Source organism: Kogia breviceps, chromosome 7, assembly GCF_026419965.1.
Source record: "Kogia breviceps isolate mKogBre1 chromosome 7, mKogBre1 haplotype 1, whole genome shotgun sequence".
Classification (NCBI taxonomy): domain Eukaryota; kingdom Metazoa; phylum Chordata; class Mammalia; order Artiodactyla; family Physeteridae; genus Kogia; species Kogia breviceps.
The window spans coordinates 100,358,262-100,386,214 of NC_081316.1; the positions used below are offsets into that span (position 1 = coordinate 100,358,262).

At 37.6% G+C, this 27,953-nt stretch overlaps 1 long non-coding RNA gene across 1 annotated transcript; it reads left to right on the plus strand.

Annotated features, from left to right (window-relative positions):
* On the plus strand, positions 1–27,953 carry LOC136794587 (uncharacterized). The gene is made up of 3 exons (XR_010841572.1): positions 1–82; positions 1,051–1,829; positions 27,687–27,953. It is a non-coding gene; the product is annotated as an uncharacterized lncRNA (long non-coding RNA).

The following is a 27,953-nucleotide window of genomic DNA, read 5'->3' on the forward strand; positions in this document are numbered from 1 at the left end:
CAGAATCTCAGCAGGAAGCCACTGTCCTCTTTAAAAAGCTCTCCTTATGCAACCCTTGAGATCTTCTACTGCATCCAGAAATGTAAGCTTCTCTTGTTTGTTTGTTTTTAACTACCCACAATTCCCACACCCCATTAACCAGTGATAAACCAGGAGAAGATTTGTGTTACCAAATTTCCTGCCTCACTGATGGCTTGAGGCAGCCTAATCTTCGGGCAGAGCTCCAGTGAAAGTACTACAAGAAATGACATTTTAAAGCTTTTCATTTATTGCTTTCCATCTACATGGAGAAATTTTGGAAAATAAAGAGAAATATTAGGCAATTAATAAAAAAATATAATCCATGACTCAAAACAATGGTAACTATGATGATATTTATTTCTATAGAGATATATAACAAAATTGGGATCACCGTATACTCAGGATTTAACACAATGCCTAAGAAATAGTAGACATTTACACTTAATAAAGAATTTTAATGAGTGGATGAGGATATTCCATTTTATATCCAGTTTTTCAATGAATATTTCAGATGAGTATTTTCACATTGTTAAAAATGTTTTAATGTTTGATTACTATTTCATCACATATATGTATTATTAAATCATTTGCCTATTTTTATCTAGTCTACCATTATTAAGGATTTAATTCTTTCCTAATTTTTAGCTAGTTTAAACAATGCTGTTAGGAAATGCTTTTACATAATGCTTTGCTCATTTTTCAGATTTCTTTAAGATAGATTCCTAAAAGCAGAGTTATTTAACCAAAAGGTATGAATTCCATTAAATTTCTTAATAGTTATCAAAGTGCTTTCACAAACATTGGTAATAATTTACTTTGCCATAGTAGGTTATGGCAATATCTGTCACAATGCATCTTAATTAATATAGTGTATTGTCATTTTTGTTGACATTTTATTTTTTTAAGTATAATTTGTTGTTGGAGATTAACATCTTATTTTGATCTTATATATATATTTTTACATTAGTGGTCATTTACATTTATTCTTTTGTGAATTAATGGCCTTCGCTGATTTTTTTTCCTATGCAGGAGAGGACTACACAAAGGCATGGACACCAGAAAGCAGGGGTCCTGGGCCCACCTTCAAGTGTGTCTGTCACAACCAGCTCAAAATGACTTTGAGACTTTAGTCTCACCTGGCTCAAGGGCATAAAAGTGCTGAAATTTTAAAAGCCCAGAAGGAGGATTTATTTTCAGAGAGTTGTAAAGACACTTTGTTCTCCCCATCCCACCACCCCTGTGGAAGGATGGGGACAGAAAAGGTTTTCTCACCTTTAACCAAGTGAGAGTGAGGGTTCCATGAACACCACTCAGAGAGTTTAACTCTGTCCCCTGAAATTTGCGGCACAGGTTATGAGAAGCTGAGCCTACAAGCTGCCTGAGGAGACAGAAGAGAGGGGAACACTCTTAGCTTGACCACACTACCCTCTACTTGGGAGGGAGACAGTGAATCTCACCAATCAGATGGGACCACTGGAAGATGTCTTGACTCCTGCCCAAGATGAGCACTTGGAGAGGTGGTGCAGCCAGTGGAAGGGGGGCGGGGGGTGGTCAGATGCCTGGGAGCTGGCAAAAGAATTAGAAGTGGTTCATAGAGGAAAACCACAGTGCATGTTAAGAACTTACCCTCTGAGAGTCCCCTGAAAGGAACAATCAGCAGTAGAGACAAAGAATCAGCACATCTTGATGACGTCATCATGGGTAATCGTCCCTGTGCCAGCCAACAAAACCTTTTCTGTCCCTCATCTCTCCTCCATCTCTCTCTTCACCACTGGAAGAGCCAGAGCCTGCAGTAAATCAAAGAGCAGGTGAGCAGTATCCTTAACAGTCATGAATCCTATGGCCGAGAAAATATAATTTTAAATGAAATTTAGAGTTTTAACCTAGACTGGACATTATAGTCACTGAAATGAGAGTGTTCTTAACATTCAAGTAACTGGAAACTTACAAAAGTTTCCCATGTTTTCATCTGAGGGATGAGAAAGAAATAGTCCACAAAGCCAGGGGTCAAGGGTCAACAGTGAGGTAGAACAAGGTTATTTTATACCTATACCCTATCAAGTTGAACTCAGTCAAATATCCGGTAGAAGAAGGACCCCAGTTATTTCTCTCCTCTTTTTTTTAAAGAAAAGCTCTTAGCTGTTCTAATCTGTTTCTTTTTCTAGACTACCTTTAAATTTCTTATAAAATTCCTAATTAGGATTTTTATTGGAGTAGTCCTGGACCTTCAAGTTGGAGAGAATTTACTTTTCTCCAATATACATGTTACCATCTAGAATATGTTTTTTAACTATTATCCAACTATTTTTGGATACAAATAAAGTTTAATACTAGTCATCCTCATTATATTCTACACAATTATTGTTGGCTTCAATTCAATAAATTTTATGGTTTGTTTTAATTGATGTTTCTATTATTGCTCCTATGAATGCAATATTTCTACTTTTGTGCCTAAAACTGGCTATTGAGTTTTAAATTAAATATAGGAATTTGTGTTTTTAAATTGTAATCAACCACTCTACTAATTTTTAAATTAATTTTAAGAAAACTGTAGTCAATTATCTTCCCATTTCATAGGTTTGCAGTTAAACTATCTGCAAATAATGGTATGTATGTTTCCCCATTTGACTGCTTTTGTTTCTGCTTTGTGTTCCACTGCATTGTAAAAAAAAATAAGAATAGAGAAATGTCATCAATGGTGATATACATCGAGTAGGTCTTGTTCTTTATTTTAACTGGAATTTTTTCTAGTCTTTCAATCTTGAGAATGATGTTGGTTATTGTCTTCAGAAAGATGTCCTTTGTTTGTTAAGGAATTAAAATGTTACTCCTAGTTTTATAAAAATTAGGTCAAGAATGGATATCTAAACTTTTTTTTAAAGACCTTCAGTTAAAGATATTTAAAGGCCTCCAGTGAAAGACATTTCAACACCCCAAGTAGCAGCTCTTTCCAGTGTTTAAACACTGTTGTTTATGCATAATTTAAACCTTATATTATGAATTAAGTCTACATGCTTATGTTTTGCCAGAAATAAAGATATAAAACATTGTCAGCTCTTACAGATTTTAAGGCACATATAGAACTAATAAATGGACAAATAAGATTCCTAATCACTACAGTTGTATATATGTTCAGTTTTTAGAATAGGAGACATGATCGATTTTTTAAAATTCCATAATCATAATAACAGCAGCTAACATTTTCAGCACATGTGAACATTTAGGAAAAAAAAAGGCATCAGCAACAGCCAATATATATTCACTGAGACTAACACATGTCAGATTATATGTTTTATAAAGTTATTAAATGAGGGGTATTCATTAGACAGAGTAAACCTGAATTTCATGAACTCATTTATTTAGTCGAGCCTCTCTAGATGTTCTTCTAGCTATTTGAAATTCGAGTCTGAATAGTGATCTGTGCTCCTAGGAGGAATTATCAGGAAAGGTTCTTAATCCTTCTTATTAAATATTTTTATCACTTATTCAGATGAAGGTATAAGGGGTATGCATATCTCACTACAAAATGTCATAAAGCTGAAAAAGAGAAGAAATCAAATGGCGAAAAAAAGAAATCAAAATTTTAAACAATCTTGATGGCCTGAAACATAAGGTAGAAATCTTTAAAGAGAATTTTAAATCTTAGAAAAATGGGTGAGATCCTATCACCTAGTATGGGAGAAGAGGCCACTGGCTTGGCAGCTGTTTATTATCAACACCATCGCAACAACATTCTCTAAATGCCTTCAAATGTGAGACTTGTGGTCCATATAGAGTGGCCGGATGTGGTGTCACAGGTTGGCTCCCGGGAAGCAGACGGTGAAGTGGCATTTAGAGGACAGGTAGTGTAGCAGCAGTGACCTTGCGATCAACACCTGTGGAGGGTCAAGGAAGGGAGCGGGAGCGGGCAAAAGGAAGAGTGGACCTGAGGCAGGTCCAGTAACTGCCTTGACAAAACTCACAGGGAGCCTGAAAACTAGAATGGCCCTTTGAAGAGTGCCGAGTTGGGCCAAGATGGTCCAGCTTTATACTCCCACATGAATCCATCCCTGGATGTGGGCCGCCCAGGGAAAAGGACGTGACCTTGGACGAGGTGACTCTCCACAGCTGAGGCAATCCCTGAAGGGGCTGACAGCTGAAGACTCTCCACGGACAGCACTGCCAGCAGCTGGGTCAACAAATCCTTCAGGGAGGGGGTTTCTGGGCCATGTATCACAGTGTCCACCACAGTGGGAAACCCCAGTGCCTGCTCCAAGCCCATAGAAATGCTGGAGAGAATGTATTCTTTTAATGTTTTTAATACGTGGTCAAGCATAAAACAGCAAGAAACAGTGCCAAAAGTGAAGAAGGAACTGACAGGCAAAGCATAAGAACCAGATATATGCCCTAGGGGAATATGGTTTTAAGCCCAGCGAGGAGGAAATGAAGGCTTTGGGCTCCATTCCCAGTCATCCACCAGAAACAAGAACTGCGAACTCCTGTCTGGAGTGTGTGGCCGAAATCTGTACTATCATCAAGATGAAAGAAACCTAAAATGAGATATTAACATAAAAATTGATCTAAAAGTCACTTTATGGACAGAGCCTCAACCGAGGCACGTCCAAAAACACCCCATTGTTGTCCCTGGCTTGGTGTACCTGAGGTGCCTGTGGTCAGCAGTGTCCAGCCAGAGATGGCGCTCATGCGCAGTAAGGATGATCAAGATAAGAACTTCCAAGTGCCAGAACCTTACAAACTTGGAGCATCCTGAAAGAGACTTTAAGATAAAGATGTTTAAATAGTCAGAGAAATAAAGGAAGGGACAAAATCTAAAAATCAAACTGAGCAAAATTAATTCTAGAAATTCTAGAAATTAGAAGTACAGACATTGAAATTAAAAAAAAAAAAAAATGGTTCAACTGATGACCCACTCAACAGCACACAGTTAAGGAGAAGAAGGACTAAATTAGAAAACTGATATGCAGAAATCACCTGGAATGCAGCCCAGAAAGATAAGAAATGGAAAATATGAAATTTGTCTATTAAATCCAAGGAAACTTGTAAGATGCTGATAAACTCTTTTCATTCATTAAATATTTGTTAAATACTTACTATGTACCAGGTATTATGCTAGACATGGGAACACAATAGTGAACAAGAAAGAGTAACATTTACTCAAGCCATTTATTGTGACTTCACCAAAATGTGGTTCATACTTTTCTAAGCCATGACGCCTACAAATTAAGTGAATAAATTATATGTTAAAAAGTAAGAACTATCTGGTTATGTAGTCTTGAGCTATGTCAAGCTGATGAGGAAAAATGTTGTCCCACTAAGCTTCTTTCTGGCTAACCATATCTGGAATATGATCTTTCTGGACACCACAATTTAAAGTTGGATGTTGACAAATTACAGAGAGTCCAGATTCAGGTGACAAAAAATGTAAAATAGCCTAGAACATACATCATTTAAGAAATAGTTGAAGGGTTCTCCAGCTAGGGAAGAAGAGAGTAAATAGATGAAAAACCCTCTAGTACTTTCCAACCCTAAAGTATTATGATTCAGCTTAAGGCTTTTGTGACAGAAATTAACTGTTTGCCTCTTTCTTCCCTCTAGCTACATAGCTAAACTATTAGTTCTCAACTTTTCTTCTAGCTGGGTGAGTTCACATGACTAAATTCTAGCCAATAGCATGGAACACTGTGTGCCATTTCGAAGCCTGGACCATAAACAACCTCCCCATACATCTGTACTCTTTCACTATCTTTGGACTTGGTGCAGATTGCAGTGACCTTGGAAACCGGTGCTCAATGTAGTAAAGCCACAAGATGGAGGGAACCTTGATCCCTGAGTCACTACATGGAGGAAAGTTTCCACCAATTAGGCATGTTTATTTTAGACTTTACATGATTGGAAAATATGTTTTTATTCTATTTAAACAATTACACATTTTGCTTTTATTTTTTTTTAGTAATAGTTAACATTGTCTTAACTAATACAGTTTTGTTTTGTTTTGCCGTACGCGGTCCTCTCTCTGTTGTGGCCTCTCACATTGCGGAGCACAGCCTCCGGTAGCGCAGGATCAGCGGCCATGGCCCATGGGCCCAGCCGCTCCGCGGCATGTGGGATCTTCCCGGACCGGGGCACGAACCCTTGTCCCCTGCATCGGCAGGCGGACTCTCAACCACTGCGCCACCAGGGAAGCCCTAATACAGTTCTTTTAAAAATAGGGCTCCCCATCAAATTTTCACTTCTAATTCCTACCCAATTCATTCTAATGGAATTCTATTTCCCACAATTCTATCTCCTAGGGAGGGACTCTCTTAGGCAGAACACTTTTCTCCTACCTTGAATTATTTTTGTCACCAAGGTTGGTGTATCATCTTGTCACTGGTCCAACTTTTCTCAAGGGGAGAGCATTTCTTACTTATTCTTCTCCAGAAATTAATTTAGACATCAGCTTCTCAATCAAACTGAGTTACTTAAAGCCTGGGACTCTTTCCTGCTCCTGTTTATATCCCTAAGACTTATCACAGTGCTAGGCACATAGCAGGTAATTATTGGTGGAATTAGTAAACAATAGAGGAGAGTTACAAATGTAAAGCTGTGCCTCTGATCTCTTTGGTTCTTAATGAGAAAGCCAAACAGAGCAATATTCAATAAAAAGAACACAGAGTGGGTTTCCCTGGTAGCACAGTGGTTGAGAGTCCGCCTGCCGATGCAGGGGACACGGGTTCGTGCCCCAGTCCGGGAGGATCCCACATGCCGCGGAGCCTGCGCGTCCGGAGGCTGTGCTCCGCAACGGGAGAGGCCACAGCAGTGAGAGGCCCGCGTACCGCAAAAAAATAGAACACAGAGACCTATATATGCAAACTTATATAAAACTCTTTCAGTGCAGGTTGCACACATCTGTGCCCATATTTGTATACAGAAGAAAACAGATTGATTTCAAATCAGTTATTTCTGTGTGGAAAACCAACAGCTTCTTTTCGTTCTTTCTACACGATCAAGGAAACCTGAAAGTGTAGCTATTTTTAAAATACACACAGGGCTCCCCCAAGCAAACGGTCTCTCACTAAATTAGTAAATGAGTAATGGTAATGAGATTACTCTGGGAAAAGCACATGTCAAAACATCGTAGTGCTCATGAGCATGAAACAAGCAACCACGGCTTTCAGGAAATCCTAATCTGCTATTGCACAAACACATCTGTCTAACTCAAGGCCAAATATCTAATAGACCCCTACTTTTTATGAGCAGAAGTAAAAATTTAGGCAATGCTCAAGGACAATGCATTCTTACCTTTCTCTGGGATCTGTACTAGAATCAGAAATAAGAGGATGAGAAGGAAATACCGTCTTCCTTGTTCTTCTGAAAGACAAAGTGAAAAAGCCAGTTCTTGATAAGTTAAAAATATCTAACTAGTGTGCTCTAGAAACCTAACCTTGCTCCTCCTTGGGCCCCCTTCCCTTCTCCTCTTGCAAGCATCGCACTGTGCAGTAGCAATACACTTCCATATCTGCCTTCGCCTTACCTAAGAGTTGTGAGGCCAGGAATCATTTTTTACCACATGAGACCTGGAACAATCCGAGGATTTAGTCAGTGTTTATTAAATGTTTGTCAAATAATTTTAGATTTTCCTAAAAAGTATCAAAATAAGTATGATGAATTCTCCCCTGGTTATGAGTAGACTTGGAAGAATAGAACACAAAAGTAATCAATAGCCACACACCCTCTTTTCTAATTAGAATTGTGAATGTCACAAAAACAGAACCATTGTCTTATTCATGGTACTATTGCCAGTATGCACTAAATAAGCATTTGCTGGGTAAATGCATGACCTCTCTCGAGTAATCTTTTGAGAAAATTTTATTTAATAAAGTAGCCTTATCATGATGGATCCTTGACACTATTACTTCCCCAATTTCCTTTGTATGCTCACAACTTGACCAGTGGTTTCTGCCACGTTTTTCGTTTTCTATTGTTGCTGTAACAATTACTGCAAATTTAGCAGCTTAAAAAACACCCACTTATTATCTCAAGCTGTGTGGGTCAGAAGTCCAGGTAGGCTCAGAGTCTCTGCTCTGAGTCTCCAAAGCTGAATGAAATCTGTCAGCCAGGCCGGGGTCTTGTCTGGAGCTCTGGGGGAGAATCCACTTCCAGGCTCTTCATGTGGTTGGCAGAATTCAGTCCCATGTGGTAGCAGGACTGGGCTGTCATTTCCTTGTTGGCTGTTGACCAGGAGTCACACTCAGCTTCTAAAGCCCACATTCCCTGGCTCATGACCCCCTTCATCTTCAGAGCCAGTGATGGGGAACTGAGTCCTTCTCAAATTTTGAATCTCTTTGGTCTCCCCTTCTGTCACATATCTCCTGTTTCTTTTGCCTCATCTCTACCTTGCTCTTCTGCCTTCAAGGATTCATGTGATTATAGCGGCCTATTTGGATGACCCAGAATAATTTCCCTGTCTCAATCTGTTTGGGCTGCTATAACAAAACTCCCATAGCCTGGATGGCTTGAATGACAGACATTTATTTCTCACATTTCTGGAGGCTAGGAAGTTCAAGATCAAGACATTGAGAGATTCTGTATGTGAGGAGGACCTGCTTCCTTCTTCATAGTCAGCAGTCTTCTCACTGGGTCCTCACACGACAGAAGGGCTGAGAAAGCTGTCTGGGGTCCCTTTCATAACACTACTAATCCCATTCATGAGCATTTCACCCTCAAGACCTAATTACTTCCCAAAGGCCTACCTCTTAATACACACATTGGGTATTCGGATTTCAACATATGAATTTGGGGGAACACAAACACTTAGTTCATAATACTTCCTATTTTAGGGTTAGCTGATTAGGAACCTTAATTCCATCTGTAAAATCCCTTCACAGCAGTACTGAGATTAGTGTTTGATTGAATAACTAGGGAATGTGAATTTGGGGGGACATCTTTAGATCTGTATCACACTTACAGTGTGTGAACAAAAGAGAGTGCCCCAAGTGGAAGCTGTCTTTATGTCACTTCATCTCATAAGTGACATCGCATTGCTTCTGCCATCTTCTATTTGTTAGAAGCAACAAATATATGCCCAGCCCTCACTCAAGGGAGGGGAATATGTAAAGCCTTGAACACTAGTAGGCAGGGATCATTGGGGACCATCTTAGAGGCTGCCTAGCCCAGAAAAGAAAAGTAATTACTTTTTATTGTATGATTCACCTGTTAAAAGCATTTCTATAAATGATAATGTAAATACTGAATGCTGAAGTAAGTAGAATTATCATAGCATTATACTGAGAGGAAAAGGTGATAGAATACATATATGTTTTTGATGGGAGAGGAGGGAAGAAAGAAAATTAAATTCTCATAGTCAGTTGTGAGGAATCAATATAAAATATTCAAAAATGGCAAATCAAGAAGTAGCAATGTCTGTTATTTAGAGACATGAAGGCAAAAGGTCAAATAATCAGGTAAAAGAGGTTCAAGTGCTTCTGGGATGGGTGGATGTGAGTGTGAGGGAGCTGTTCATGGAGGATGGTTGTTTCTTATAAGAAGCTTTAGAGACTTCTTTGACTCTTCAAACCATGTATGCATGTAACTTTGATTAAAAGAATGGGGGTAAAAGAAAACAACAAAAGAAGAACAAGCAGAGTTTTCCCATAGAAAATTGTGAAATCATTTGCATCCGGTGAAAACTATGTAATGCATCTCTAGCTGAGATGAAAAAACTTTGGCCCAAGAAATACTAAACAAGATGCAGACAATGAAGAGAAACTCTATCCAATTCAGTGCAACAACAGCTATCTGTCAGCTGCACACTAAGCCTGACCCACCCTAAATGTCCATGACGAGCAGCCAAAAAGACAAGTCTGGAATCGGCCCCTCTTTGCAGCCACCCTGGTTTTCTATTCTGGCTTAGCTGCTGCCTGAGGCTTGGTTTTATTTCTAGATATCAGCCCAGTTTCTACTGGTTGGAATTATGTCTAATGTTAATTTTACAGCTTTTGCTTATTTGAGAGACACAAGTCTCTTCCAAGGCCAAGGACTTTCCACTGCAGGACTTTGCTCTTCTTTTGCAGGAATCTGTTATGGCTGGATCATCCTCTGGTTGCCTCCTTCTTGTCATTTATGTCTTATTCATATGGGTTTGCAGAGGCTTTCCCTGACCACCCAAACAAAAAGTACACTCTTCCACGGCCCCCATCCCTGTTTTTCACCCCAATCTGTTTTATTCATAGCATTTGTCAGAATGTGAAATCACTTTGTTCATATATTTTTGCCTGCTTTGTTTTATTCACCATAGTATCCCTGAAGCCTACAATAAGTGTCTGGCATTTATTAGTTACCAATAAATAATTGTCGAGTGGAAAAATAGATTGGGTAGTGTATGAGTTAGTTTTGCTGCAATAATGCTAAATAACAAATCCTCCTAAAACTCAATGTCTGAAAATAACAAGCATTCCTTTCTTGCCCATGAATCTATGGGTCAGCTTGAGTTCAGCTGATCTCAGATGAGCTCTGCTGAGCCTGGCTCCAGGCTGTGGGTGTGTTCAGCTCGGCACCATGTGTTTCTTCATTCTTTTTGGGCTAGAGGCTGCCTGGGTCATGTTCTTCTCTCAGCAGATCACTGGAAACAAGAAGGCAGGCAAAATCATGTCATGCTTCTTGAAGCCTTGGTTGTGATTGGCACACTGTTACTTCTGTGAACCTTCCACTGGTCACAGCAAATCACAGGACCAAGCCCAACACCAAAGAAGTGGGAAAGTATATTCTGCCCACTATTATTCGGGATTATGATACTTAACTCAAAACACATATCTTTGCTGCTGATTAAATATTGAGTGTGTCACAGGATATTAAACTATATAAAAAATTTGATCTCATCCAACTACTTCCTTTTGCACATGAGAAAACAGACCCAGAGAAATGAGAGTGAGAGAACACTGCCAAGTTATATGGCAAAGGGGTGGATGTATAATCCTATTAAAGGGGAGGGAAGAATTAGGATCAATAATTCAATCTGATCTGAATGAATGAATGCAAAAGTGAATTGGATTGACAGAAAATAGGCAACAGAGAGAGAGAAATCAAAGACACAAGAGAAAAAGCATGGTCTTGGAGAAGGCAGGGGATGAAGAGATCAAATGCATTGGTGGAAGGTGGGCCTTGAAAAGGAAGGATTCTGCTGGAAGGGAGGAAAGCATGGGTAGGTGTATAGACATATTTCTGGTTTGTAATGAAAGAATGATAAGAATTGGAGGAGATCGGGTCTGTGAGAAAGAGTGCAATACTTGATTGGCGTACTCAACTGTAACACACCCAGCAATAACACAATCAGATATAATGTGATGGGTGCTGTGTTCCCAGACCATACACAAAAATAAACTCAAAATGGGTTAAAGACCTAAATGTAAGGCCAGACACTATCAAACTTTTAGAGGAAAACATGGGCAGAACACTCTATGACATAAATCACAGCAAGATCCTTATTGACCTACCTCAATGTGATACACCATATCAACAAACTCCTGATCACTTAATAGCATTAATCAAGGTGTAACTGTCTGTAGAGCATCAAAGTCAGTGAGTTGCAGCATCCTTGCCCTGAGATGACCTCAGTTTTCTTAGGGAAGGAGGTGTGGGAGTCATTTTCTGAAAGTGAAGGCAGCAAGAGTTTTATAAGTGGCTTGTGGTTAATGATGAAGGTTTGGAAAAATATCTAAGGGAAATGGGGGAAAGTGACCAAAAGCACCTAAAGAATTTACCACCAACAGAGGGCTGGCTTCACTCAGATTAGATCATGGATGGAAGCAGTGTCCATCCACATGGTTGCATGATTGCCTCTGGCACTCCTCCTTTCAACGATTTATGGAATGCTTACTGAAGGCCATGAAAAACAGTTCCTAGTTCCAAGCAGATGATAGTTTAATCAATATATTGCAAAATGGGTTAATAACTAGAGAAAAGACTCTGTTATAATTCAGAACTTAAAACTAAAAACTAAGGCATGGATTCATGCAAATGTAACCTTTCCATCTCATCTGCCTGTATCAAATGTCACTGCCATTTAATTTTCTAATAAATTACACACACAGTGTTTAAATGCAAAGTTTAATGAAGTCAATAAAATAAGGGCACAAATCAGTAGAATGTAAATTCCATTCCTATCCTTTACTACCTAACTGAGAGATAAATGTCATTTACTTTGAGATAATGTTTTCACAAGCACTTAGAGGAGCTTCAGCTTCAATATTCCAGAGGATCATTCCTGACCACTATTATTTATGATAATGACACTAAATTAAAAACACATATATGGGGCTTCCCTAGTGGCGCAGTGGTTGAGAGTCTGCCTGCCGATGCAGTGAGACACGGGTTCGTGCCCCAGTCCGGGAAGATCCCACATGCCGTGGAGTGGCTGGGCCCGTGAGCCATGGACGCTGAGCCTGCGCGTTCAGAACCTGTGCTCCGCAGCGGGAGAGGCCACAACAGTGAGAGGCCCGCGTACCGCAAAATAAATAAATAAATAAAAATAAAAACACATATATGGATAGAAACATCCCTATCATTGCTGGTGATTAAATATTAAGTGTGAGGGTGACAGAATGATAAAACTGTAAAGAACTTTGCTCCAGTCCAACCACCTCATATACAGCTGAGAAAAAAGGCACAAGGAAATAAAATAAATTATTTTTCAGGAGGCACATAACAAATTAGTGGCAGAACAGAAATAAATCCCAAATCTCCTGATTCCCACTCCAGGATCATTTCACATCACCAGCTATTTCCTTACCTGTCTTGGCAGTCTTATTATGCAGGGGTCCCAGTTGCCAGAACAACGAAAGAAAAGAAAGGTATCAAAAGGTTAGCTGTATACAACATCACTCTCTGTTCTTCGGGCAATCAGAGGAGCCTAGAGAAGCAGCCCCATCACCCAGAGATTGACAGGCACACGGCCTACCGTGATAAGAGCACAGTCAATTCCAAACCCTCTTGGGCACCAACAGAAGCAAAGTGTCTGCCGCTCAAAGGTGCTTTCTGCAAGCAGGATGTATACCAGCTAAAAACCTGAATGAATATGGTCATTGTGAGGGAGCACAAAGTGTCATTTGCTTTATTTTGGAAACTTCACGGAGTCACTATGCTTACTCAGCTGCAGGACAGCCAGTGTGCCAGGAAGAATGTTACTGCTCACCCGCATCTTCACTGACCAGGATGCAAACTATTGAAGGGATGCTAATGGGCTCTTTAACTATACAATTTCTATCCTCAATAAATCTCCTGTCTTAATCTATTCCTGCTCCTATAGTAAAATATCACAGATTGAGTAGCTTAGAAACAACAGAAATTTATTTCTCACAGTTCTGGAGGCTGGGAAGGCCAAGATCACAGTGCCAGCAGATGCGTTGTTTGGCTCACTTTCTAGTTCATGGACAGTACCTTCTCACTGTATCCTCACACAGTGAAAGGGAAGCAAACAAGTTCTCTGGGGTCTGTTTTACAAAGCACTAATTGCATTCATGAGGGTTCCATCTTTATGACCCAACTGCTTCTCAAAGGCACATTGGGCATTAAGACTTGAACACAGTAATTTTGAGAGGACACAAACATTTGAATCATAGCATCTCCCCAGAGACAAAATCCACAGTAATATTAAATTTGGGACATTTTAGACAGCCTTATCCCCTGATTTCTTCTCCACATATCTAGTATTTTCTGTCACAGTTTTTAGGGAGTTGCAGGGAGCAGTATCTCAAGCATTTCAGGATAATATACAGAAAAAGTCTTGTTGATCTTGGACAGGGTCAAACCATTCTCAGCATATTGTTTGGTATTCATTTCATTTTAAGAAGGGCATGGAAAATCCAGTGTGTGAATTGAGGAGTCTGAAAAGTGGGTTATAAGAGAAATGACTGAGGGAATTCTAACTGCTTAGTCTGCAAAGAACACACAAAAAAGAGACTTCAGATTTCTTCAAATAATTTTAAAAGAATAGTCTTCTGTTTTGTAACCAAGTTTGTTAGTTACAAAACAGAAGTAGAGTCACAGATGTAGAAAACAAACCTATATGGTTACCAGGGGAAAAGGGGGAGAGGGATAAACTGGGAGATTGGGATTGACATATACACACTACTATATATAAAATAGATAACTAATAAGAACCTACTGTAGAGCACAGGGAACTCTACTCAATACTCTGTAACGGCCTATTTGGGAAAAGAATCTTAAAAAAGAGCGGATATATGTATATGTATAACTGATTCACTTTGCTGTACACCTGAAACTAACAAAACATTGTAAATCAACTATACTCCAATAAAATTTTTTAAAAAATTTTTTTAAATAAGTAAATAAACATTCACTTAGATACCCCGCAAAGAAGAATAGTGACTCTGTATTTGTAAAAATTATAGATAGATAGATAGATAGTGTGCTTGTCATTTTTTTAAAAGTCAACTAAATACCGAAAAGTACAAAGAAAAATGTTTAAAATTCATCCAAAATTTCACTACCTAAAACAACCATCATTAATATTTGATCACCTTATTCCAGATATTTTTCTATGTCCCACAGAAAGGGAAGGATAAGTATAGAGCAATATAGATAAACATATTTTACAAAAAATATCATGCTTTGTATAATGGTCTTGAAAAAATAAATATAATAAATTTTTGCTTGATTTTAACAGGATTAAAAAGAAACTGAAGTAAATCTGCATAACTGTCAGAGATAATACCAAAAAAATTTCTTTAAAAATATGAAAACATTAAGGGGTAGGGTCATTAAAGTTCTTTTTATTTAGCTTTAGACAATATTTATTAACTCTCTGCTAGAGATGAGGAAATTACTATATTGCACTTCTTTTCCCTCTTTCCCCTCTCCCTACCTCAAATTTTCCTTGGTTATTATATTATTTTCCTGTGATGCTATAACAAGTCACCACAGACTTGGTGCCTGAAACAACAGAAATTTACATTCTTACTGTTCTGGAAGCTAGAAGTCCAAAATCAATTTCACTGTGCTAAAATCAAGGTGTCGGCAGGGCCACGCTCTCTCTGAAGGTTTTAGGAGAGAATCCTTGCCTTGTTTCTTCCCACTTTGGGTGGCTTCCAGCATTCCTTGGCTTGTGGCTGTGTCATTCCAATCTCTGCCTCTGTGGTCACATGGTCTTCTCCTCTTCTGTCATATCTCCCTCTATCTCTGTCTTAAAAGAATACATGTGACTGTATTGAGGGCCGATCCAGATAATGCACAATGATCTCCCCATCTTAACTTAGTCACATCTATGAAGTTCTATTTTCCATTTAAGGTAAAATTCACAGGTTCTGGGGATTAGGACATGGCTAACTTTGGGGGGCATTATTCAGCCTAACACAATTATTTTATTATTGTTCCAACAAGTGATGGTTTACAGTATTTGCATTCTCTTCTGTACTTGTGATTCTCACAATTACTTAGTCTCGGTTCCATATTTAAGTAGAGTTGATGTCTACTCCCAGTCCTTTTATTTAGTTTCTCCTTTTCTGATTTTTCAATTTTGTTTCACCTCTTACTGGGCAGTCATTATTTATTGTTATTCTCTAATTCATTGACTTTTTTCCCTTATATCTAACACATCTTTTCTCTTTGGTTGTTTTAATTTGCTCTGTTACTTTTTTCCAATTTCTACAATTGTCGATCTTTAGCTCATTTGTTTTCACCTGTGTGGTTTTGTGATAAACATTTTTAGAGCTATAAATTTCACTCTCTGTACTACTTAGCTGGGTCCACAAATTTAACTTGTAGTGTTTTCATTTGTTCAATTTTAAGAGTTTTGCAATTTTTCTTATAATTTTTCTCTTTCACCAAAGTTTTTTAGTAATGCATTTACATTTTGCTTGACCTAGCAGTTTCTGAAAGGAGTATGTTTAAATGTGTTACTGTTAAGTATAGTTTTATTCATTTCCCCCCATAATTCTGTTTGTGGTTTTTATTTTAGCCTATCTTGTAAGGTACATGTATGTTTCTCATTATTTTCTTAATCTATTGTTCTTTTATGCTACACTATTACCCTTATGTTTTCACCTTGAATTCTTCTTTTAATATCAAAATTGCTATCACAACTTTGTCCAGCTTGTATTTTGCCATATGTGTAATTTCAAATTTTCTTTATCTTTCAGTTTAAATGTGCCTCTTCTAAAATCTCTATTTGTGGGACATACTTTTAAAATATATCTCTGAAATTCCGTCTTTTGTCCAGTAAGCTAAGTCCATTTGCATTTATTATTATTTTTATATGAGAATGCCCTTCCACCACCCTTTTCATCTTTTCAATTTACTACATTTTTATTCTGCTTCTTTTTCTCTTTTCCTGCCCTTCAGAAGATAGATTGGGTTCTCTTCTTCTCATTTGAATTTTACATTTTCTATGTTTATTATTTGATGGTTATGCCAAATTTATTAAAACCAAAAGTTTTATTTATATTTATCATCTAATTTCTTAAATTAGTAATGTCAATATCCACTTCATAAGTAAAACAAGTACTTTGTATCTCTTCACCTCTGGTCGCTGCACCTTTCTTTCTCCCAACTATGTTTTTAAGCAACCATAATTTTGTTCCAGATCATTATGAATATACTTTTTTTGGTCCTCTCTTTTGAAACAACAGTGAACTTTACTAAGTTACTAACTGCCTCAGTCAGTTTGGACTGCTATAGCAAATTACCAAACATGAGTAATTTATTTTTTAAAATATTTATTTATTTGGCTGCACCAGGTCTTAGTTGCAGCACATGGGATCTTCGCTGCGGCATGCAAACTCTTAGTTGCAGCATGCGGGATCTAGTTCCCCCACCAGGGATTGAACCTTGGTCCCCTGCATTGGGAGCATGGAGTCTTAATCACTGGACCACCAGGGAATTACCAAACATGAGTGATTTAAACAATAAACATTTATTTCTCACAATCCCAGAGGCTAGAATTCAGAGATCATGGTGTCAGCATGGACAAGTTCTGCTGAGAAGCCTCTTCTGGGATGCGGACTACTTCCTTCTCCTTGTATTCTCACATAAAGGAAAGAGAAAGGAAGCAAGCTCTCTTGTGACTGTTATAAGGATACTAACTGCATTCATAAGGGCTTCACACCCATAACCTCATCTAATCCTAATTACCTCCCTCAAGCCCCACTTCCTAATACCATCACATTGGAGAGGGAGTAAGATTTTAACAGATGAATTTTGGGGTGACACCTTCAATCTATAATGCTTATTTTTTATCCCACATAGTTTACCATTTTCTTCTGGATTTATAAGATCTTTGTGTAGTAAACCGTCTGAGGTTACTACTTCTGAGGTTTATATGCCTGAGGATATCTTTATTACATCCTACTACTTAAATAATAGTTTGTCTGGATATTAAATTTACTACATCAAACATATAAAATTACTCCATTGTCTTGCATACACTTTGCATTCATTCACTCCTTACACAAATTATGAGCTAGTGATTAGCATCAGACTGGCAGCTCAGGAATCTGATGCGTAGTGGCAGAGCACTGGCTCCGGTCACAGAGGTGCTGAGGACCCACTCAGGTCCGCAGGCCTCCGAAGACTATTTTCTTAGCCATTCAGCAACCAGCCCAATAGGTTTATCCTCCCAGTTCAAATGTGATTTAGAAGGAAAATATCTGGTCACTTGGGGACACAAGCCTTGAAAATGTATTTATAATTCAGGAAAAGGAGGCGGGGGAGGACAGTCTCTCCTAACCATGGTGAGCAATCTGTTCAGTCCCCAGAGCATGAAGTTTGATTTTCTTTTTATCTGGCTTTTATGTTCAAGGGAATATAAATGTCAGAAATCAAGCATTCCCTCTGGATCGTAGAGTAATAAATAACTTTCATACCATTTTGCACAGATGCAGTGACTAAATTGAGACCAGGAACGATGCAGACAACTATAGCAACAAACTGATGATGAATCTATTTTTAAGAGCAACTGTTAAATTAGAAAGATTTGTCAAATTAAAAGAAAAAAACATAGAAGGAAATAATTTCGAAACCAATTCTAAGAAATTCAAAGGAGATTCAGAACTAGAGTAAATGAGCAATCCACTCAGCCCAGAAAGAGGTGAGATCATCATTTTGCAACTTTAAACAAAATTCTGAATGTTTTAAGGCATAAAAGAGAGTTATACCTTGAAAGAATTAATGTATTACTGGGAATAGAAACAAATATTTCTGAAATAATAAAAACTTTATACTCTAAATAAAATATAATATTAGAAAAGAATAATATCACTTATCTGCCTTTAGGGAAATTCATACTTAAAACCAAGGTATGAATATTTACTCTAAATCGATTCAGTTTTATTAATTTAGCAAATATTTTTAACCACTCCAACATAGTAATACCACTCCTGGATATCTATTCTAAAGTAAAGAATACAAAATTTTCAATAGCAGCAAATATTCAATGAAGCACTATTTTGTAATAGGAATATATTAGAAATGAAACCAAAATAAAGGAAACTAATAATTTACTGAGTAACAATTATTTGTCAGGCATTATCTGGGTACTTTACCCAAGTTATATTTAACACTAATAATCTATATATTCTTTTCCTAATGAGGAAATGAGCTCAAAGAGATTATGTTACCTGTGAAAGATTAAACACATGGTTAATAAGAGCAAAGTATAACCTAAGTGACAGTGAATGGAATAATGATTAATTATGTACATCAATTTAATGTTTACCATACAGCCATTAAGACTAATAGTTATGAAAACCATGGAGCAAAAAGGAAAATGTGTAAGATTTGAAATTTAGTTAAACACACACATGTATTTAATTGCCTCTATGCTATAATTACATAAAATTATATCTGCAGACAGGCAATGAATACAACATGAGGACAGCTGTTCCTTGTTAACATACTGGTGTTGTGAATGGCTTTCCTTAATTTTAAAATTTCCACAGTTCATTCATTCATTCAGTAAATAATTATTGAATATCTACATCAATGAGCAAAACAGAGTCCCTATCTTCATGGAGTTTACATTCTAGTAAGGGAGACAAATGATAAATATATTACATGAAATCAGTTAGTGACAAAAGACATGAAGCAAATAAAGAGCATTGGGCAGATTGAGAGTGATAACATGCTCATTTAGAAACAGTGGTCAAAGAAGGCTTCCTTGATGAGATGACCTTTGCACAATGAAGAGGGAGTAAGCCACATGGATATAAGGACAGGCACTGCATTCAGGGGAAATAGCAGGTGCAAAGGCCCTGAGGCTGAAATTGGATGCCATACAGACATTTTAAAGATGTGGGGGAAGTTCATGTAGTAATGTTAAATAGAAATAGTATAAGGAAAAAAGGCTACAAAATTATGCCTATAACCTAACAATTATGTTTAAAAAGCACCCAAAAAAAGACATTAAAATAAAAAGTAGAACAATATGCTGACAGTGAGTTATCTTGGTATAAATGTAGTTTTTATGAGCAAGGGCTCCAAACCCAGACTGCCTGGGTTCAAATATCAGTTTTGTGACCTTAGGGAATTCACATAGCTTCTCTGTGCCATATCTGTAAAGTGGGGGTAATAATAATAGTAGTTCCATAAGTACTATAGTGTTGTTGAGAGGTATGGTAGCAGGATAATATGCCCATAATATCCGTGTTCTAAATTCTAAAAACTGTGTGTTACCTTATGTAGGAAAGGGGAATTAAGTTGCAGATGAAACCAAAGTTGCTAATCCATTGACCCTAAAATAGGGAGATCATGGAGGGCTATCTATCTGGGCCCAAGATAATCACAAGGGTCCTTACAAGTGGAAGAGGGAGGTAGAAGAGAGTCAGAGAAAGAGAAGTGACAACATATGCAGTGTCAGAGGGATGCTGTGTTGCTGGCTTTGAAGATGGAGGAAGGGGCTTTGAGCCAAGGAATGTGGGCAGCTTCCAGAAGGTGGAAAAAAGAAAGAAGCATTCTTTCCTAGAGCCTCCAGGGGAAAAAAATGCAGCCCTGCTGCCTTTAGCCCAGTGGCGTGGCGTTATGTTGGAACTTTGAACTCCAGAACTGTAAAATAAATTTGTGTTGTTTTAATTCACCAAATTTGTGGTAATTTGTTATAGCAACAACAGAAAAATAATACAAGAGGATGAAGTGAGTTTTTATGAGTAAAATGTTTAGAACAATACCTCTCATGTGGTGAACATTCTACAAGCTGTTATAATATTTGTGAGGTGTTTTCTACCACATTTTCCAATAAGCAATGCGTATGTATTGATTAAATATTTACCTTAAAAGTAACTGTGAAAAGACTACTTAAAAGGAGAAAGTGTTATCATCAGAATTACTAATTAATAGATGAAAAGGAAGATTTTAACTGCAGGAGAACAAAATTAATTCAAATATAAAATAAGAAGGAAAGAGAAAACAAATGTTCCCTAAATTCAAAGACCTTTTATTCGATCCATTCTTCACTTGCTAACAAAATACTGACAAGTGGCTGTGGCTGGAATAGATTAAAAGAAGTTTCATTTTGGATGTGTGATTTATAGACTATGAGGAAAACCGTGAATCCATCTAGAATCCAGATGTAGGTCCATAATCTAAGGCATGGAGTCCAGTAAGTTCCTCTACAGACAAGGATCATAACAGCTTGGAATTTCACTCCTAGTAAAAGCCTCTAGGAATTTGTGAATTTCATTTTCATTCCAAAATAAAACTGAGAAATCAAATTGTATCAAGTCAACCAAGAGCACCTCCTCCCTTAATTCTTGGCTCCATCAGGTCTCCAAGGGACTCAAAAATATCAGTTCCATTCAAACACTTAGCAAGCATCTCCCATACATATGATCAGACACTGTGTTAAGTAGCACTGAACTTAAATACAGGCAGAACATAATCTATAATTTTTATAGTTGAAAAAAAATGGCCTCATTATTTTAAAAAGTTGGAACATTTACTTCTCATGCTCAGTTTTTTACTCAAAAATATTTCTTAAAAAAAATATTTCTTGGGCTTCCCTGGTGGCGCAGTGGTTGAGAGCCCGCCTGCCGATGCAGGGAACACGGGTTCGTGCCCCGGTCCGGGAAGATCGCCGCTGAGCCTGCATGTCCGGATCCTGTGCTCCGCAACGGGAGAGGCCACAACAGTGAGAAGCCCGCGTACCGCAAAAAAAAAAAAAAAAAAAAAAAAAAAAAAATTTCTTGAATGTCTTTCTAAATATATGTAGATACTATTGAAATACTTTCAAACAGACTACATGTTTTTTCAAACAATTTGTAATACAGGAATAGGAAACTTTGTAGCTTTTCTACCTTACTACTTTGGAATTTTTTTCAGATACCTCACCATTTAGATGTTTGGCTAAAAGTCAGGATGTTTATGATTCCATAAGAATTATATAACAAGATGTTTGTCAAAATGTTAGATTTTTAGGACAGAACTTTTTCCTTTTTAATTTAATTTTTAATTCTTATTAATGAAAATAATGCACAAAATAGCAGATACCTGGCCCATCCATCTTCTTTCCCAATTCAAATTCCCCAGAAACAACCACTTTCAATATTCTTGACTGTTTATTCTGGTGTTTACTTCCATATTTTTAAATAGCTTCTTTACACTGCTCTTTTATGATTTTTTTAAATTTAAATGATATCTATTGATTCCTACTATGCGAGATGAGATTTTAACTCTCATAGCCACCTCCCTCGTCCTTGTCCTCGTCTTTCCTATTCTTCTAAATTATCTATATCACTCTTTTCAGTTTAATCAACATTTATTGTTTACATTTTATGTAAAAATAATGCACAGTAGATCCATATAGTGTATTACAGTTTCATTTCCTATCTTCTATAATATTGTCCTCCCTGGAATTAATAATTTCCTAATTTAGTCCAATTGTTTCATTTGCTATATAACTGTCACAAATTCATTGCTCAACTCTGACAGAGCTGGATTCCAGAACAGCAGGAAATCCATTAGATTCGCTTTTTGTTGTTGTTGTTCCTTGCAAGCATCACTGCTGGATCTCTCTGACCTGCTCTGAACTGGACTCCAGAGGTCTGCCACACATCAGTTGTCCTAAGACTTCTGGGTCATCTTCAGAATTGCCTTCACCCTGTTCCTCTGTTATAAACCTTGTTTCTAGGACACCTTGCCTTCTTCTCTCTTGGATGAGGTTCTATCTTTAGGGAAGCACATCTTTCAGGAGCTGCCTGAAAAGGGTGCTTGAGGCCAAAAATAAATTTTAAGAACTTTGGAGGTACAAAAATATCTTCCTTCCACCTTGATGCTTGGTTGTTAGTTCAGCTGGATATAGAATTCTGTTTTGTAACTTCATTGCCTCCAGCAATAGTTTTCTAGCATATTGTTATCAGGAACCTAACCTTCTTCTTATTCCCAACCATTTGTATGTAACCTATTTTCCCCCTTCTCTGGAGGCTTATAGAATTCTCTTTTTATCTCTAGTGTTCTAAAATTTTTATGATGATATGCCTTGTTTTGGTTTTAGTTTTTATTCTTTGTCACCCATTTTGCTGGCCAATCATTCGACATTTTCTTTGAAACTTAATTCCTATAGTCTGGGAAATATTTTTAGAATAGATCTTTAATAAGTTTTTTCTATATTTTGTCTAGTCTCTCTTTTTGGAATTTCTGTTACTCATATCTTTTGGAACTCCTCAACTTATCCTTTAATTTTCTTGTCTTTTCTCACCACTTTAGGGAGATATATTTTGAAATATTTTCTCAATTTATTTTCCAAGTCTTCCACTGAATTTTTAATTCCTGCTCTCACGTTTTAATATCCAAAGTCTTTCTTTTTAAAGCAGTCTATTCTTTTTCACAGATACATTTTCTTCTCTCATATTTCTGAGACTATTAAAAGGCTCAATTTTTTTCTGCTTGTTCAGTTCATCGTTAAGAGTCTTTCCTCAAATACTTGTTGATTTGTAGGTATCTTATTAGAAATTAAATGCCTCAGTGTGGGACTTGTTGACTAGTGGGCTTCAGTGCAAGATGATTCAGGGACACAATTGTATTTTTAGAGCTTTGCAAAAATTGTCTCTGCAGCACTTCACTCTTGGGCAAGTTATATTTGCCAAATAAAAATCTTCGTATGCTAACACATATATATGTGTTATTTCTAAAAAGAAATAAAAAAGGTTCTGAAGGACATAGGGGCAGGTCAGGAATAAAGATGCAGACATAGAGAATGGACATGAGGACACAGGGAGGGGGAAAGGTAAGCTGGGATGAAGTGAGAGAGTAGCATGGACATATATATACTACCAAATGTAAAATAGATAGCTCGTGGGAAGCAGCCGCATAGCACAGGGAGATCAGCTGGGTGCTTTGTGACCACCTAGAGGGGTGGGATAGGGAGGGTGGGAGGGGCACTCAAGAGGGAGGGGTTATGGTGATATAAGTATACGGATAGCTGATTCACTTTGTTCGTTATACAGCAGAAACTAACACACTATTGTAAAGCAATTATACTGCAATAAAGAGGTATAAAAACAAATCTTCCAGTCCCATGGTTTAGGATTAGGGAGATGATTACAAGCTTCATTACTAGTATTTGAGAGGCTGAATGAGGCTGGATGTTGGAGGTCTCACTTCTAGAATGCAGATCTCCACCTAACATCCTGTTTTCAGTAAAGTTCCCCTTTCATACCCTCAACTGTGTGTAGCCTCTCCAATTTGGAGCTCGTGTGATTCATCCTCTCTAAACAATAAACCTCAACCCATTGGCCAGAGTAGGGAGGGGCAGTTGCTCTGAGGAGGAAAATATGGGGTCCTAACTGTTAATGTAAATAAAGACTCCACAAATCCAACAGTTTTTATCCCTGCCCTGCACCTCCTATTTTCCAGGTAACCATGATCCCAAATTCCTGAGCCTCTCAAGTTCTGTAGAATGAGTCAGCTTGCTTTTTACTGGATTTCTACACCACAGGCTTCTATTTCAGATTTTTTAAGTCAGTTAAGTCAGTTATTTCTGGTTCCTCCAAATTCCTGCTTCCAAATATTTTGAAATGAATTATCTGAGGTAAATTCATGTTTTTATGGCCTTGTAAGTATATGCCCTTAAAATTTTTTTTTTTTAAATAAATTTATTTATTTTTGGCTGCGTTGGGTCTTTGTTGCTGCACGCAGGCTTTCTTTAGTTGTGTGGAGCGGGGAATACTCTTTGTTGCGATGTGTGGGCTTCTCATTGTGGTGGTTTCCCTTGTTGTGGAGCACAGGATCTAGGCGCGCAGGCTTCAGTAGTTGTGGCACACGGGCTTAGTTGCTCCGCGGCATGTGGGGTCTTGCCGGACCAGGCCTCGAACCCATGTTCCCTGCATTAGCAGGTGGATTCTTAACCACTGTGCCACCAGGGAAGCCCAGTATATGCCTTTTTAAAACTCCCTTTTAATATCATTCTAGTGAGACAGGGAAACAGTGGAGGTAAATACATGTGTTTATGCTATCATGTTTAGCTGGAATAATCCCTTTCATTTTATAATATAATTAAATATTCTTTTTAATTTTCATGATTTTATTCTGAGATTTTGTAAGTATGAAGCAGTTTCTTAAGGAACTGTATGCAGTTGCAATCAGAGGCATTCTTAAACACCTGTCTTCTTAATTTTCAATACATAGTAGTTAAAAGCCTAGAAAAGTGTGGATTAATAGACGTGGAAAAAAGTCATAGCTCAGTCACTCACTGTTTGTGTCATCTTAGGCAAGTTACTTGACTACTCTAGGTTTTAGCTTTGTTTTCTATAGAATGATAGTTATAATGGTACCTATTTCATAGTAAGGGTTAAATGAGATAATTCTTATGTGCCATTAACTTCAAAAGGTGCAGCGAGTGTTCACTATTCACGGATGGTATTGCAGACCATGCTAGGAGTTCAGGTTTTTTTCCTGAGGCCAACAAATTATTTTCCAACAGGATGGTACAATGATCACATTTGTGGTTTTGAAAGATCCCTCTGGGTTGTGGCACAGAGAAAAGATGTATGGGGCAAGAGTGCAGGAAAAGATTGGGGAATTGCTTTAGTATCTCATTCTCAAGCAAGAAACTGGAATCAAAGTAATAAAATCAGCAATGTAAAGAGGTGAATTACAGAGACATTGAAGAGGCATATTTGACAGAACTTGGCAACCCTTTACATATTAGGGGAAAAAGGAATCAAGGATGTCTCTTAGTCTCAAGCTTGGGAAGCTGATGGATGGTGAGGAAACAAGATGAAAGAAAGCTTTCCACTTTAGAATCATGTTTGAGGGGCCTCAGAAATATTTAAGTGACCATGTCAGTTAGGTAGATGGGGAGTTAGGCCTATAGATCAAAAGAAAGACCTAGAATACGACACTCAAATTATATTCTAAAATCTATTCAAGTAATAAAGGGGCTGAAAGTCATGATACTCTTTGTGGAACACCATCAAAGAGCCAAAAATAAGCCTACCCATAATAAGGAGTTTTTAAAAATTAAATAGATATGTGCTTACATGACACTAAACAAGTAGCATCAGACATTAAAATATACATGGGAGAAAAATGTATTAGTCCACCCATTAGTTTCTTTTTTTTTCATGGAATCTGGGAAATTTCAACATTGTTTTACTCTACCAACCACGGCTTGAGTTCATAGAAGACCACTATGTTAAAAGTATTGGAATGCTAATATAGATAAACTTCCGTTTAATCAAAAAAAAGCTTCTTTCTAAGGTAAGCATGCCCATTTATGTCTCCAAATGGCTGAAGATATCATCTTACCTTCTGAGCACCTAAAAACACATCCTTACTGGGTTTGCTTATCTCAGTGGTCTATATTTAGTAATTCTAAAAGCATCCAACCCAACTAATACCTCTTTTGAACTCTGGTTTCAAACTTTTTTAATGTCAAAAGACCCAAACATACATTGTTCCAAAGAAGACATACAAATAGCCAATAAGTACATGAAAAGGTGCTCATCTTTAATGAGTAGGAAAATGAAAATCAAAGACACAGTGAAATATCACCTCACACCTGTCAGGATGGCTATTATCAAAACGACAAGTGATAACAAATGCTGGCAAGGATGTGGAGAAAAGGGAGCCCTTGTACAGTGCTGATAGGAATGTAAATTGGTACAGCTATTATAGAAAAAAGTATGGCAGTTCCTCAAAAACTTAAAAATTGAACTACCATTTTGATCAGAAATCCCAGGCTTGGGTATATATTGAAATCAGGATTTCAAAGACATATCTGCATACCCATGTTTATTGCAGAATTATTCACAACAGCCAAAATATAGAAACAACCTACATATCCTACAGTAGATGAATATATAAATAAAATATGGTCTATATTTACAATGGGATATTATTCAACCGTAAAAAAGAAGGAAATCTTGCCATTTGCAACGACACGAATGAAACTAGAGGGCATTATGCTAAGTGAAATAAGTCAGATAGAAAAAGACAAAAAATGTGCAGTATCACTTATATGTGGAATCCAAAAAAAAAAAAAAACCAAGTTCATAGAAACAAAGAATAGAATGGTGGTTGTCAGGGGTTGAGAAAGGGGGAATTGGGGTGATGTAGGTCAAAAATAGAAATTTTCAGTTATAAGCAGAATAAGTTACGAGGAACCAATGTACAATATGATGACTATAGTTAATAGAATGATATTTTATGCTTGAAAGTGAATGAGAGTAGCTCTGAAGCATTCTCACCACACAAAAAATAAAAAGTTAACTATGTGAGGTGGTAGATGTGTTAAGCATCTTGGTCTTGGTAATCATTCCACAATGAATATGTATATTAAATCATCGCATTGTACACTGTAAATATATAGTTGCAGTGTCAATTATTCCTCACTAAAGTTTAAAAAAGATTATTTCAAAAAGAAAGAGCACTAAAAGGCTTTTTTTAGTGGCCCCTCATTCTTTTCATGCCACTTGTGAAAAGAGCCTCTATTAAGACTATAATTGGAAGCAAACCTAACATCTTATGTACACTAATGGACATAAACTCTTGCCAATCAAGAGTTTGCAATAAACTCTTGCAATTTTTCAAAAGATAGTCCAAAAAATTCAACTAAGTTAGGTGTTAAACACGCATGCAAGTAAACTGGGGAACCTGGCTAGTCCCCTTCTCTGCCCTGTATTTCATAGAATTATACTTTTCTAGATGGCCCATGAGGCCTCAGGGTGCTTGGCTATGACCGTGCTTCCCTACTGGCCTGGACAAGAACAGTCTCTTCTTATATCTCTTTGGAATTTGCAAAGCAACATGCTTACAACCACAGCAATTCTACTCTGTTAGTCTTAACTGATTGGGCCCAAGATCACAGGCTTATGCCAAGGGCAGCCTATTAGAAATGCTCTGTTACAGATGGCAAGCAACCAGCTCAAAACTCAGGGCATGCCATAAAAGGCCATGTCTCAGAAGGAGCAAATTCAAATATGAGTAAGATTCTAATCAAGTTGCTAAAAAACTCGCTTAGAACAAGGCATAAATATGGAGCAACTCCTGGGGTAAAATTTATTGATATTTCATTTCAATAGCCCAGGATATGAAAGACTCTGAACTCTTCCTTCTGATTCCAGCAACTAATACTTCTAATTGGAAAAGTCTGCTGCTCATATTACCTTATGAAATGCAAACCCACTGAGATGCCTGCTGGTACTTGCAAGTGAACTCACCCCTCTGTGCTCTTTCACTCTTAGGACAACATTGTGCAGTGAGAAAGCTCTGGCTTGGAGTCAGGGACCTCGGTAATCACCCACTCTCCCTGTGAACAAGGACAAAGACAAGTTGCATCTTCCCTGAACAAGTCTGTCTTCTCATTTATAAGAGGAAAGAATTGAACTGTATTATTTCTAAGTCTCTGTCTGTATCTATTTGATTAAAGAACAGTTTTAGGTGTGCTCCCTGTCTGAAGAATGCAGTGTACTAGGTGGTATATTGCCTCCCCACCAAAGATACCCACTTCC